Genomic DNA, 13,854 nt, shown 5'->3' on the forward strand with positions numbered 1-13,854 from the left:
TGGAAGGAGGCTTCTGGTCCCACACTGAGCCCGGCAGATGCTGTGGGTGCCCCACCCATTTCCCCTTCACACCCCCTGTCCGGGCTCATGTCAGAAGCATCCTACTGCAGGCCCCAGGGTTCTCCACACAAAGGCTTGCTCTCAGCCTGGGCATGAGGTAAGCTGAATGGGCCCGGGAGTTAATGTCCCTGGGACCCCTGGCCAATGACAGATGGGGGTTACAGGACAAGCATCCCTGGGGTGGCATGTTCTACACCATCTTCCAGAACTCCCCAGCAGGATGAGCTGCACAGTTGCCTACAGGGGACACACTGGCTCCTTCCCTTTCTTCTTTCCTTTCTCTACTTCCTGGGATCGTCTCTAAAATGAACTACTTGCCTTCAAATCCTTGTCCAGAGTCTGCATCTGAGGTCTCCATACAAAGAAAGGCAGTCACGCTTTATATTCTAGCAAGGTTCTAGTACTGACCCTGCTATTTAATAACCATACAACCTTGGAAAGGTTATTAAAGTGAGGTTCAGTTTCCTTAGTCTTAGAAATGGCCAGTAATAACATCTTCCATGTCTCCCTCATGGGGGAAGTGTGGGACAGTCAAGTGGGGAATGTCTTTGTAAATTACTGAGTCTACGGAAACTTGGTGGGGTCTTGGTATCATTAGTAATTACCCATGGTGTTGAAATGAAATAGTCCAAGTGTTTGTGAGTCCCCAGTTTGAAGGCCACCTTGGGCTGGGTCCCTGGGCATGGGTCCTCGTCATGGGACCCTCAGAAGTTGTTCCCAGTCTTGGAGTCTCCCTCTCTGGGTTGAGCACATCCTGGCAATTAATGAAGGGCTGTCATGACGGAAGCCTGGAGAGAGAATACTAACTCCGTGGGTCCCTCCCCAAGAGACCAGAGGGCACCCCTCTGTGGTGATGAAAAGTGAAAATGCAGTCAGAAGGCTTTTTCTCTGCATGGAAATGAAATTTATGAAAACGTTATTCAATAGCAAACCCTGGAGCTCTAAGAAGGGGCCCTGCGAGAGTCTGGATGTTTTCTTAGTCTTCTTCCCCTGGCTGCTGTTAGCAATCATTGAGGATGTTTGTTAGAAGCCAGGTGCTTTGCAGGCCCCTTGGACATCACCAGCTGGAATTTCATCAGTGGCCCTACGAGAGCTGTTTTTCAATTGCCCCACGTTGTAAACTGGTGCTGGAGAGTCAACAAGTGCCATGGATCATGTGGTCAACCAGCGGCAGTGCTCAGATTGCAGCCCGGTAGTCTGGTGCCAGAGCCAGGTCCCTTGGCCACCTCGCTACCCTGTCCCCCTGGGGAAGTAGAGCAGTTGGAGCCACAAACCCTGGGTTCCAGACCCAGCTCTGTTGCTCATTCACTCTTGCCTCAATTTGCTCATCATTAAAGTGGGGATTAATCATTGACACTAATCACCGTCTCTTAAAATGGGAGGATTAGTAAAATAGTGCACAGGCAAGGGCTTTGCAAACTGCAAAATATGAGGCAAATATTGTGATTTTGATAAGAACTGCATAGAAGACAGAAGAGAAGCCTGTATGCTGACTTAGAGTGTTGGGCAGAGCGGAGGTGACAGAGTCCAGCTAGAGGGCCCATGCCCTCCTCTCCCTGGGGACAGAGTGGGACTGCCTTTCTCAGCCTCCCTTGCAGTTAGTAGGGACTCCTGCCCCTGCATCCTCCTGCGTGTTTCTCCTCTTCTCCCTCCTGCCCTCATCTGCGAGCCAGGAGCAGAGAGTGTAGCGACAACCCCAGGGCTCAGCTGGAAGACGGTAGCCCCACTACACTGTCCGCCTTACAGACAACTGAGCTTTGCATAAGCAAGAAAGAAAATTGACTAATGTTAAGTCACTAAGATTGGGGTTGTTTTTTGCAATCGTGAGTGTACTCTAATAGAGAAGATGAGAATCTCTGCCTAGTTTTCTTCTCTTTTATTTTACGTTTTGGCTTGGACCAGATGGAAATCACACTCTGGAATTTAAGGATACCTCACTGGGTAGAGAATGCTTTGTTCAAGCTGACCAAAGATGGAATTTTTGCTCCATATTGTTTTAATTAACAAACAAGCCAGTGAGTAATTTGCTGTCCCTTTAACTTCATTTTCTAACAAAATGAAAAACAGGATTTAAAGAATAGTAATTCTTTGAAACTTTGGGGATATATACTCTGGTGTTCATCCTATTCCCAAATCTCATTATCCCATGGAGAATCCCTGACAGAATTCACAGGAGTTTGAGCTCTACTTAATAGACAAAAAGTGCAGTCATCTTCTTAGAACGGAGGGTTCTCCGGGGGTGGTGTGATTTGTGGAATGTGGTTTAAGTTAAGCTTTTCCAGCAGGGGTCTTTCATAGGAACGAGGCTTATTTTCTTGGCTAAGCCCCTTTAGCAGGTCACCATGATCAGCAGCCAAGGGCAGCATACCAATTTAGAAAACAGGGCTAAACTTGAAACTGAAGGAAGGAAGGAGAACGCGGAGGAAACCTGCCGACCCCATGAGAATGGGGCACGTTGGTTTGGGGTGCGAGGTCGAAGCTGAGGGTCTGGAAGCTCAGCTATTAAAATTGTCACAGCAGCCTCTGAAAAACCAGAAGGGGGTTGTAATAGCATGAAATTTAAAGAGCGGCACCAGCCAGGCATCTTCTGAATATCTGCAGCATCTTGGTGATTGTTATGGACTGAACATTTGTGTTCCCTGCCTCCCCTCTCCCCCTAGTTCATATGCTGAAGCCCTAACCTCCAATGTGATGGTATTAGGAGGTGGAGCCTTTGGAAGGTAATTAGGTTTCGATGAGGTCATGAGGGTGCAGCCCTCGTGTTGGGATTAGTGCCCTTATAAGAAAAGAAAGAGACACTGGAGCTTCCTCTCTCCCTGCCATGAGGTGACACAGCAAGAAGGCAGCTGTCTGCAAGCCAGGAAGAGGGTTCTCACCAGAATCTCACCGTGCTGGCACCCTGATCTCAGACTTCCCAGCCTCCAGACTGAGAGAAATAAATGTCTGTTGTTTAAGCCACCTGTTTAATTAATGTTATAGCAGCCTGAGCTAAGACAGTGGTTTACTTTGTACCTCACATTAAAAAGTTTCTGGGGTTTAGAATGTGGGAACTGGGTTCTTTCCTTTGACCCAGTGATCTTTTGATGAATCCATGTGTTAGAACCCTATGAGAATCATTTCCTTTCTGGAATCTGAGAGACTTAGGAAATCTACCTATGAAGCACTTTGTTATTATCCTAATTGCAATCTCTCAAATCACGTCTCCTCCAAATTTATAGCCATATAGGCTCAGCGTTACTTGACACAAACAGTGTCTTCTCTTTCCAAGCTCTCAGCAGTCCCAGATCCTGTAGGATGACCAGGAGGGTCTGATGTGTGCACTTCTCTCCCATCAGGTCAGCTGGTCCTGGACCTGGTGTCCTTCAAGTCACATCCATGAGGCATCCTTTCCTCCTCATTCTGCTGGTAGCCACACCAGCTTATCAAGTAAGCTTCTCTCTTGGCAAATGACAACCAGTGTAATGCAAATTGGTTTAAGTGGAAATGGGAGATGATTGCTTCACATAACTGAAAAGTCCAGGGCTCTCTCTCCAGGCTCCAGCACAGGTTGATCCAGGGCTCATATAACGTCCACAGGATCCAATCTCTCTTTCCTCTTTCCTTTTATATCCTTTGTCTCCCCTATTTTATCTCACCCTTTCAGCTCTATTTCCTCAATTTTAGCTCTATTCTCAGTGTCCTCCTGGTTCAAGATGTCCGTGGCCCTAGGTCTTCCAATGTCTGAGGTTCAGGTTCATCAGGAAAGAACACTGGTTTCTATCCTAGCATTTCCACAGAAGGTCTCATTACATTTCTGTAGTTCTGATTAGAACGTGTGTTGGTACCTTAGGTCAATCACTGCGTGTGGGGAGTTTGAATGAGTGGCTTAGCTGAGTTCACATACTTCACCCCTTGTGCTTTAGCGGGGGTGGTGGTGTCACAGGGAGATGAGGGGTGGTGTACATCTGATCTACATGGTATAAGAATAAGGGAGTGTGGATTCCCCAAAGAAAATGAGAGCAGGGCCTATTAGTGGAAGTAGGGTGAATGGATACTGGATGACCCCAAATCAACAAATGTCCTTTACCAGACCTGCCTAAACCTGATCTCTGCGTTACGATAACAAAAGAAGTCAACACCCTAAACAGTCAAAGGAGACCGCAATTTTCCAAATGTTTTTTTATGGGGTTAAATGAGAAATTTTATCTATAGCATAAATCCAAGTGCTTTAAGGGAACAAAGTTTCAGATAAGAGGAGTGTGTTTGGAAATGTATGTGTACACAGTAAGACTTGAATAAGGGGTGGAAGCAGGACAGTTCATTACAATGGCTGTAATATCAGCATTTATCCTTTGAGCATTGTGTACAACACTTTACCTGTGTTTCTGTATCCAATAGAGAAAGTGCAGATGTGAAAAATTAAAATGTTAGATCACCAGCTCAGCAATGGTTGGAGAGGAACGTCCAGTCCAGACCTCACAGGGGCTCAGGGAACATTGCTGACTCACTGCTGACCTGCTAACCTGCCATTCTGCTCCCCTGTGGCCACCACCTTCACTCTTTGAGTTTATAAAAACCTGTGTTTCCTAAGATTTAGAAGCCTACATGCACCACTTGTATTTATTTTTCTTACCAAATTAGAATGAGTGGGTAGGTTGTTCCTAAAATGGGTCTTGGTCTCTTTAAATTTAAGCTCTCTTTCATCCTCCTGAGAACGTTAGCTCCACCAGGGCAGAATTTTTTCCTATGTTCTTCCCTGTTGTATCCCTGGTATGTAGAAATGTGCTTCGTACGACGTGGGCAGGCTCCCCACATTCTCACAGCTTCCCAGAGCTTCCTGGGATTGAGTTTGCTTGGGGGTCACCTGAGGACACTAGGACTCTCTAGAGTTAATAATCACAGAGAAGGAGAGTAGGCACCCCTAGCAGGACCTTAGCCTGGAATCTAATCTGGAGCACCCCTTTTGAGGAAGTGGACCAGGACGGTCCTGGTGTGTACCCAAACCTCTCTCAATAATGGTTTCAAAGACCATGGGGTCTCTAGTGATTGTGAGGCAGGAGATAGATGGGCTCCAGGCTGAGCAGCTGGAGTTTGTCCCCTGCGGACAGATACTCCAAGATGAAGATAATGGCAGGAGGATAATAGGAGAGGCTGGGCCCTGCCCAGATAAAAGAGAAACCACATATTTCTCATTCTCAAGGTCAATGAGACCTTCCTGACTATGCATGCGCAGAAAGGCTCCTTGGAGGTCAAAAAGTGAGTGATGTCAACCTACCCATAGGCCTCTTTGCTGGAACCCATCTTGGCTAAGAGATGTGCACGCACACAGGGGAGGACCCTGAGACAAACCAAATACGGACTCAGAACCAGGCAAAGCAAGATGATTGGCCAAAGGAAACCTGGAAGAAATGCCTCACATAAGTGATTCAAACTAACACAAGGGCACAACTCTCACTCTGAGCCCACCCATGTGAGTCTATTCACACGTACCCTTGTTCTTCCTACTAAACACTTGCTTCACTACTTTCTGTCTCTTTGTGGGAGTTCACTTCTACAAAGACAACAGGCCAGGGGCCTTGTCACTGGCCACTGGACTAGTGGCTAGGGTTCAGCGCTCTCACTGCTGCGACCTGATTTCAATCTCCAGCCGAGGAACCAAAATCCTGCTTCAAGTCATTGCAGGCTGAGGCCACTCCAGATCAATTGGGGATGGCTTAGAACCTACATAGCAGACAGTGTCTGGCCTTTTTCTGGAACTTTCACAGATGGATATTTTAAGTCCCCCAGGTTAGTATGGTCCAAGGAATGGTAGGTAACCTGAAGAATAGCAGCTCTGTTTCCAAAGAGAAAGTTCAGCTGAGTGTTCTCCAGGTCATACTTGATACTTGATACAGGTCATACTTGATGTTCCTGCTCATGCAATCACTTACAGGGCCCCACCGTGCCCTGACATCCCTGGAAGGACTTGCAATTAATCATGGTAGGTTGAAAACACATGCTTACCTCAGTCCACCACCCTTCCCCCATCACTAATATCTAGTAAAGGGACAAGCAAAGGGGAAATCACAAGAGGACATCAACTGAACAGTGACTACCCTCTTCCCTAGTTCTCCTTCCCCACTGGGTTCTGAAAGCACATGCAGACGGGGAAAGAGGCTTTAAGTCCCTCTCTACTCCTAGGTAGAAAGTCAGAAGATGCCTCTCTGGTAAAACCAATTGGCCCGAGAGAAAAGAATTAGTGGTATCTAGCCCGAGCATGCAAAGAATTAGTGATCTCTAGCCTACTGTCCCACCAGAGAAGCCCACCAGGCAACAAGCCCTGTGTACAGAGAGTTTCCACTATTTCTGACTTTGTTACCAAACAAATTTATGAGGACTGATAAAGATAAGGTAGACACATAAGATAGTTCAGCAAAGAGGTGGTATACAGAATGTAAACTCACAATTCCTAAGGGTGGACCACAGATTTGGCTCACTCAACAGCCAGCTGCAAAAGGGAAATGGACAGTTACATGCTTTGCAATAGCCATAAGATAAAAGCTCATCTGTTGTTTCTAACTCTCTTCTCTCTTACTAACCCCACATCTCCTAACGATGGTTGCCATGGAATTTGTCTGGACTTCACTTTTGTAAATTTGAGTGTCTGTCCTTGGGGGCATCTCAGTGAAATTCTAGTACCCTCTGGTTCTTTTTGAACTGAAGTCTCCTTGACCCATCACTTCCATGCTACACACACATTTCCGATTTCATAGCAGCTGTGAGGATACCTCTTGGGAAAAGCTTTTCATGGCTATTGACTTCTAACCCACCAATCCATTAGGTTGCTAAAGAAGATTAAAGTGACTATAGAGATTCATTTTTAAAAAAGAAAGAAAGAAATTTCATTGTAAGGGTTGACTCCCAGGGGGAAGTCTTGTCTTGGATTGCTGTTTCTCACAGAGGTTTCCTTAAAGGGGCGAGGACATTTTCTGCACTCTCCAGGCATCATGTTTTGGAACATCAGAGTGCCCTCAATGAAGCGTCATGCCATTAAATTCAACTCAGGGCATAGCCTGTGCTCTGTAAATTTACTACACAGAAGCATAAAAAATATATACCTTTTCTTCTGAAAACCTGCAAAGACTCCCTTTTGAGAGCCCCCAAATATCTGAACATTATACCTACAATATAGGTACAGTCATCTTTTCTTGCCCCCAAGTGGCCCAGCAAAGCAGAACTTTATCCCTTTATTCAAAATGGATAAGACAAGGCATCCTGTGTACAAATAAGGTATTTTTAGCTTAGATACTCTATGGCACTTACTCGCAACATATATTGACTATCTATGATGTACCAGGCACTGTGTTAGGTAATGTGATACAATAACAAATAAGACCCTGCCCTCCTCAAGGGGTTCACGGTCTAGTGTGGAAATAGACAGATACAGGAAATTTCATGATAATACATTGTGATCAGGACTCTTACATAGGTTTGTACAAAGGGCTGTGAAAGTACCTGAAGGATCAATGAATTCTTTCCAACAAGGCTGGGGGTGGGCATGAGGAGGGACAATGTAGGGGAAGACTTTGTGGAGCCATGCTTGTTTTTTCACATTTATACAATAAAAGAAAAAGAATAGCCAACATAGCTGAATTTGAACATCTACTGAGCCCTGGGAAGTAGATATAAAGAAAAGTAACATGCAATTGCTGGCCTTAAGAAATGTCTTACCTCTTTTGGGTCTGAAGTCTATTTGGTTTCCTATAAACAGTATTCACTAGGAAAACACATACTTCACACGTGTTGATAAGTATCCAGATGCTTGATCTAAAGACTAAAGAGAAGGAGCTTCACCCTGTCTGGGAAGGGAGGATGTGGCTCCAAGCGCTCAAGGATTGATTGACGGAATAGGTACTGGGCTTATTCTGTGTAGCTTAGGAAGGCAGAACTGGAGCCAGGGGGTGGAAACAATTACAGGAAGGCAGCTGTAAGCCCTTTTTAAGGAAGACTTATTTTTCTGATATCTAGAATTTTCTAAATCTGGAGCAAGCTGTCTTGTGGGGCGGGGAGTGCCTTGATTCCACCTAGTAAAGCAAACATGATAAAATGATGTTGGGGTATGGTAAAGGATTGGACCAGATTCATTAAACTCAACAGTTATCTAGCATGTGCTCAGCATTCTGCCAAGATCTAGGCATTTAATCATGAATAAGTCATGGATATTGCTCTCAGGGAAACAGACAGTTATACAGGCAAGTACATGCAGTATGATGTGTGGCAGTAAAATTAACATGCTGGAGGGGATTATTTCTAAGCTAAGATCCAAAGGACAAGAATATAGTTAGGCCAAGGTAGTGGAGGGGAAAAGGGGGAGTGCTAGGAGAGTTCTTCTAAGAGCCCATGCAAATTTATTGGCCAATATACTAAAAAAATAAATAAAACTATGCTTCCCCTTTTACCTGGAATAGGAGATAAATAAGATCATGTTGATTGGGCATGATAAATAAGATCATGTTGATTGGGCATCCTTTAAAAATTCTGATCATATAGCTTTAGTAACTCTAGTGCAAATTAAAAAAGAAATTCACAGAGGGTTCGATGTGCCCTTTCACTCTCCCTGACACCCAGTTTTACTACTATCTAACAGCTGGCACCACCTACTCCCACAAAACTTTCCTTGTCCCTAAACCTCGGGAAGGGGTGGTAGGGCTGGCAGCATGGGTTACTGGAGAGGAGCTGTGAGAGGTCCAGAGCTGACTCGCACCTTCTCTGCAGTGTCCAGTGGCATCAGGTGAATTTTTTTTTTTTTTTTTTTGCGGTACGCGGGCCTCTCATTGTTGTGGCCTCTCCCGTTGGGGGGCACAGGCTCCGGACGCGCAGGCTCAGCGGCCACGGCTCACGGGCCCAGCCGCTCCGCGGCATGTGGGATCCTCCCGGACCAGGGCACGAACCCGTGTCCCCTGCATCGGCAGGTGGACTCTCAACCACTGCGCCACCAGGGAAGCCCCCCAGGTGAATTTTTTAGGTGGTGAAATTTTGCCTTATCCAGGAGAGGGTTGATAGGGACTGCTTGGTCTTCATCCTGCTTTAATTAAGAATCTAGTTATGGGTAATTCCCTGGTGGTCCAGTGGTTAGGACTCTGCGCTTTCACTGCCGAGGGCCCAGGTTCAATCCCTGGTGGGGGAACTAAGATCCCACAAGCCTTGCGGCACAGCCGGAAAAAAAAGGTTCTAGTTATGTTCAGTGGGCTGGCCCCACTGTAGGGACCAAAGGACAGAGAGCGTCCAGGCCTGGACATTATAGATACAAGAATCCACAATCTAGCAACCAGTAAAGCATAGATGGAGCACCAGTTGCATGTAGGATACTCAGTGTTCACATCACAGGCACTTAACATATAGTTCAGTGCCAACTTGAAAGGCATGAGGGTAGACCTGCCCTAATGAGATTAATGTCCTTATAAGAGGTGGAAGACACCATTCCCTCCCCCCAACCTTTCCCTCCCATGTGAGGATACAACAAGGAGACCCTCTGTAAACAAAGAAGAAGCCTCTCACCAGACACTGAATCTTCTGGCACCTTGATCTTGAACTTCCCAGCCTCCAGAACCAGGAGAAATCAATGTTTGTTATTTAAGCTCCCCAGTCTACGACATTTTGTTATAGCAACTCAAATCAGCTAAGAAACTCAGAGAAGCCTCTGATGACCAGCCAGTGAGGAACTAAGGCCTTCAACCCAACAGTTCCTTGAACTCCTTTGGGGTCTTAGTTGCAAAAAATAGACTGCCTTAGTTGGCTTAGGCACATGTAAAAAGGATATATTAGAGGATTCTAACTCAAACAGAATCTCCAGAAAGGGCAGAGAAGCAGATTTGGAAGCTCATAGTGAGGGAAAATATCCACCAACACTGTCAGATTGCCCCAGGGGAGAGGAGCTGCTGAGGCTTCTAGCAGGGGCATTGCCGTTCTCACCATGATGCCAGGCATGGCTCTTATCACTGGGAACTCCATGTCTACTGCCTCTGAAAGGCCAGCGTCATGTGGTTCCTCCTTGCCAGAATCATTTCCACCCTATTCTCTTCTAAATCATAGGTTCACGTGAGTGTATCTAAATGGTGAAGCCTGGGTCATATTCCTATGCTTTAGCAGTAAGGGGGGCTGAGAAAGAGGCAGCACGAGGTTCTGCCCCGGGGAGATGGAGCTAAAGGTGGGAAATCCCTCAAATGGAGGACAGTTTTCAAAGGGTATTTGGTGGCTAAAAAGCATAATAAATGCTTACCACAATACCCAGGATTAGAATTTCTGGTTCGAAGGCTTGTCTGCCCTACTAGATGTTGCCGAATTGCCCTCCAAGTGGATGTACTTTCTTCAGCAGTGTATTAGTTATCTACTGCTGTGTAACAAATTACCCCAAAACTTAGCAGCTTAAAACAACAAATATCCAGTATTTCAGTTTCTATGGGTCAGGAATTTGGGTGTCACTCAGCTGAGAGCCTCTTGCTCAGGATCTCTGATGAGGTTGCATTCAAGCTGGGGCTGCTGAAGGCTTGACTACAAGATGATCTGCTTCTAAGCTCACTCAGGTCACCGTTGGCAGGCTACAGAATATTCATTTTCAAGCTAAGTCCTATGGCTGTTGACAAGTCTCAGAACTTCACTGGATATTGGCTGGGGATAGCAGTTCCTAGTCTAATGGGGTTCTCTGTCAGGCTGGTCATACATGGCAGCTTGCTTCCCTCCAGCATGACAGAGAGAGAGAAAAAGAGGAAAAATTGTAAGGAATTGGTTCACACAATAGTCAACAGTGAAGGCTGGCAAGTTCAAAATCTGTAGGGTGGGCTGGCAGGCTGGAGACCCAGGAAGGAATTGCAGCTTGAGTCCAAAGGAGGTCTGTTGGCGGAATTCCCTCTTCTTCAGGAGAGATCAATCTTTGTTCTATTAAGGCCTTCAACTGATTGGATTAGGCCCACCCACATTATGGAGGGTAATCTGCTTTACTCAAAATCTGCTGTCTTAAACATTAATCTAAAAATACCTTCACAGAAACATCTGAAACAATGTTTGACCAAATATCTGAGTAGGGTGGCTTAGCCAAGCTGACACATGAACCATCACTATTCATACATGTGAGAGAGGGTGGGAGGTTTAGATCTTGGGGTTGAGGAGGTACAGTTTCCCAGTCACTCCTCTCTCCCATTTCCCTTATTCCCCAACCAAACAGGTCACTCTCTAACATGTGCCACCACCCTGCCCGGGCTGAGTTGCTCCTTCCTTTGAGGGGCATGGCTTGAATGCAGGGGATGACTGGGGAGCCTGCAGGAGGGGTAGAGTGTGGCTCCAGTGGCTTCTGCAGGACACCAAGCACCCTGGGCAGCTGGGTTGATGCTTACTTGCCTGTCTTAGGTGGGCCCCACATTGCTGTGCTGGAGTCACCCAGAGCTACACCTGGCTGGGGCAACTCAGGGACAAGAGCAGCTGGCAGGAAGATTTCACTTCTTACGTACGATCCTCCACCCTCAGCGAAAAGCTGTGCCCATTCCCTTCCATCCGTATACACCCAGCACTCACACATGTTTCTTTTTCATCCTGTAGATACTTCCAGTCTCCTGGTTGAACACTGATTTGGGAGAAAAGCAAGACCTCGCAGTCAGATTCATTTTTCAGCGAAAAGGTAACTTTTCCTAGAAGAATGAGCCAGTTTACTTTTATGTTTAGCCTAACCTTCCAGTGTAATTCACTCTCAATATGCCCTTTGAACACCAACACTCAGAAGCCTTTGGGTAATTGTGTCTATTCCTTATCCGCAGAAAAACGATTAGAGACCCTTTTGGCTAGAGCAATTGTGTATGCAGCTTAATTACTATTTTAGAACATCTCAGAGCCATTTCTTATTTGAACACTTTCTATCTATCAAGCTCAGGACTGAGCTTGGTGGAGAGAAAATGTGCTTTGGCAGTTCAGTGAAAAATGAGTTGCATTTTGCCCTCCTGTGCTGGGGGAAGGTGAGCAGTTGGTACAGGAGGGGGCGGGCATCCTCTCTGGAGCTGACACTCTTTGTGTTACAAAGTTCCTTTGTTCCTCTTTAAAGCACTGGAAAGTTCTCTCAATCTAAAGAAATTTACTTCTGCCTCTTTCTCTATTGCTTTGGTTATAGAAAACATTTAAATTGAAAGGAATTCTGGAGAAGGCAATTTTTATGCTTCTGTAGATCATATAATAATGAAGTAGGTTCTTCAAACTTGGCTTCAAATTTGCTTTAAAACGAAGGTGGATTTTTTAAAAAAAATTTTATTGAAATATAGTTGATTTACAATGTTGTGTTAGTTTCAGGTGTACAGGAAAGTGATTCAGCTATACATACATATGTATATACATATATATGTATATTCTTTTTCAGATTCTTTTCCCTACAGGTATTACGAGATACTGAGTATATAGTTCCCTCTGCTATACAGTATGTCCTTGTTGGTTATCTACTCCATATATAGTAGTATGTATATTTCAATCCTAAACTCCTAATTTGTCCCTCCCCCTTGCCCCCTTTGGTAACCATAAATTTGTTTTCTATGTCTGTGAGTCTATTTCTGTCTTGTAAATAAGTTCATTTGTATCATTTTTTTGTAACTTTTTTTTTAGATTTCATATATAAGTGATATCATATGATATTTGTCTTTCTCTGTCTGACTTACTTCTCTTAGTATGATCATCTCTAGGTCCATCCATGTTGCTGCAAATGGCATTATTTCATTGTTTTCTATGGCTGAGTAATATTCCATTGTGTATCTGTACCACATCATCTTCATCCATTCATCTGTTGATGGACATTTAGGTTGCTTCCATGTCTTGGCTATTGTAAATAGAGCTGCTATGAATATTGGGGTGCATGTATCTTTTAGAATTATGGTTTTCTCCAGATATATGCTCAGGATTGGGATTGCTGGATCATACGGTAACTCTATTTTTAGTTTTTTAAGGAACCTCCATACTCTTTTCCATAATGGCTGCACCAATTTACATTCTTACCAACAGTGCAAGAGGGTTCCCTTTTCTCCACACCCTCTCCAGCATTTATTGTTTGTAGATTTTTTGATGATGGCCATTCTGACCAGTGTGACGTGATACCTCATTGTAGTTTTGATTTGCATTTCTCTAATAATTAGTGATGTTGAACATCTTTTCATGTGCCTCTTGGCCATCTGTATGTCTTCTTTGGAGAAATGTCTGTTTAAGGTGGATTTTTTTTGACAAGTCTAGTCTTCCTGCTTCTGACTTAGTCCCAGCCAATCCATCTCCCATACTACACCAGAGTTTTCTAATGTGTCCTATTATTCTTATTGACTTAAATAATAATTATATGATTGTGTGTGTATGTGTGTATATGTGTGTGTGCGTGTGTAAGAATGACTTGTGAAGGTGTGATGTGGAAATTACTATACTCTGCTTCCCCTTCTTTCCCTCTCCTTTGTTTCCCATTGTGTTTCTGAAAAAAATCAGTGTGCTGCCTGCAACGTTTCCATGTCTTTCCGTGGCTCTGCATTGCATTACCTGATGCTGCCTGCCTTGGCAACCTCTGATTTTCTCATTAAGTAAACAATAGTTCCTTAGTGTTGAAACCACTTTTTTGGAGGGGGGATTTGCAGTCAAAAGCAATCCTCAGTGATACATGAGTTGGGTACCAGACACCATGGGCTCAATATGTATTTATTGGATGAATGAATAAGAGAATGAATGAATGAATGAAACTCCTACCTCGAGCACAACTTCCCACACTCCAGCTGTACCTGACTGTTAACAGTTTGTAGACTTGCTCTCTGGCTTCTGCATTTTGCACAATTT

The sequence above is a fragment of the Mesoplodon densirostris genome, chromosome 1 (assembly GCF_025265405.1).
Source record: "Mesoplodon densirostris isolate mMesDen1 chromosome 1, mMesDen1 primary haplotype, whole genome shotgun sequence".
Classification (NCBI taxonomy): domain Eukaryota; kingdom Metazoa; phylum Chordata; class Mammalia; order Artiodactyla; family Ziphiidae; genus Mesoplodon; species Mesoplodon densirostris.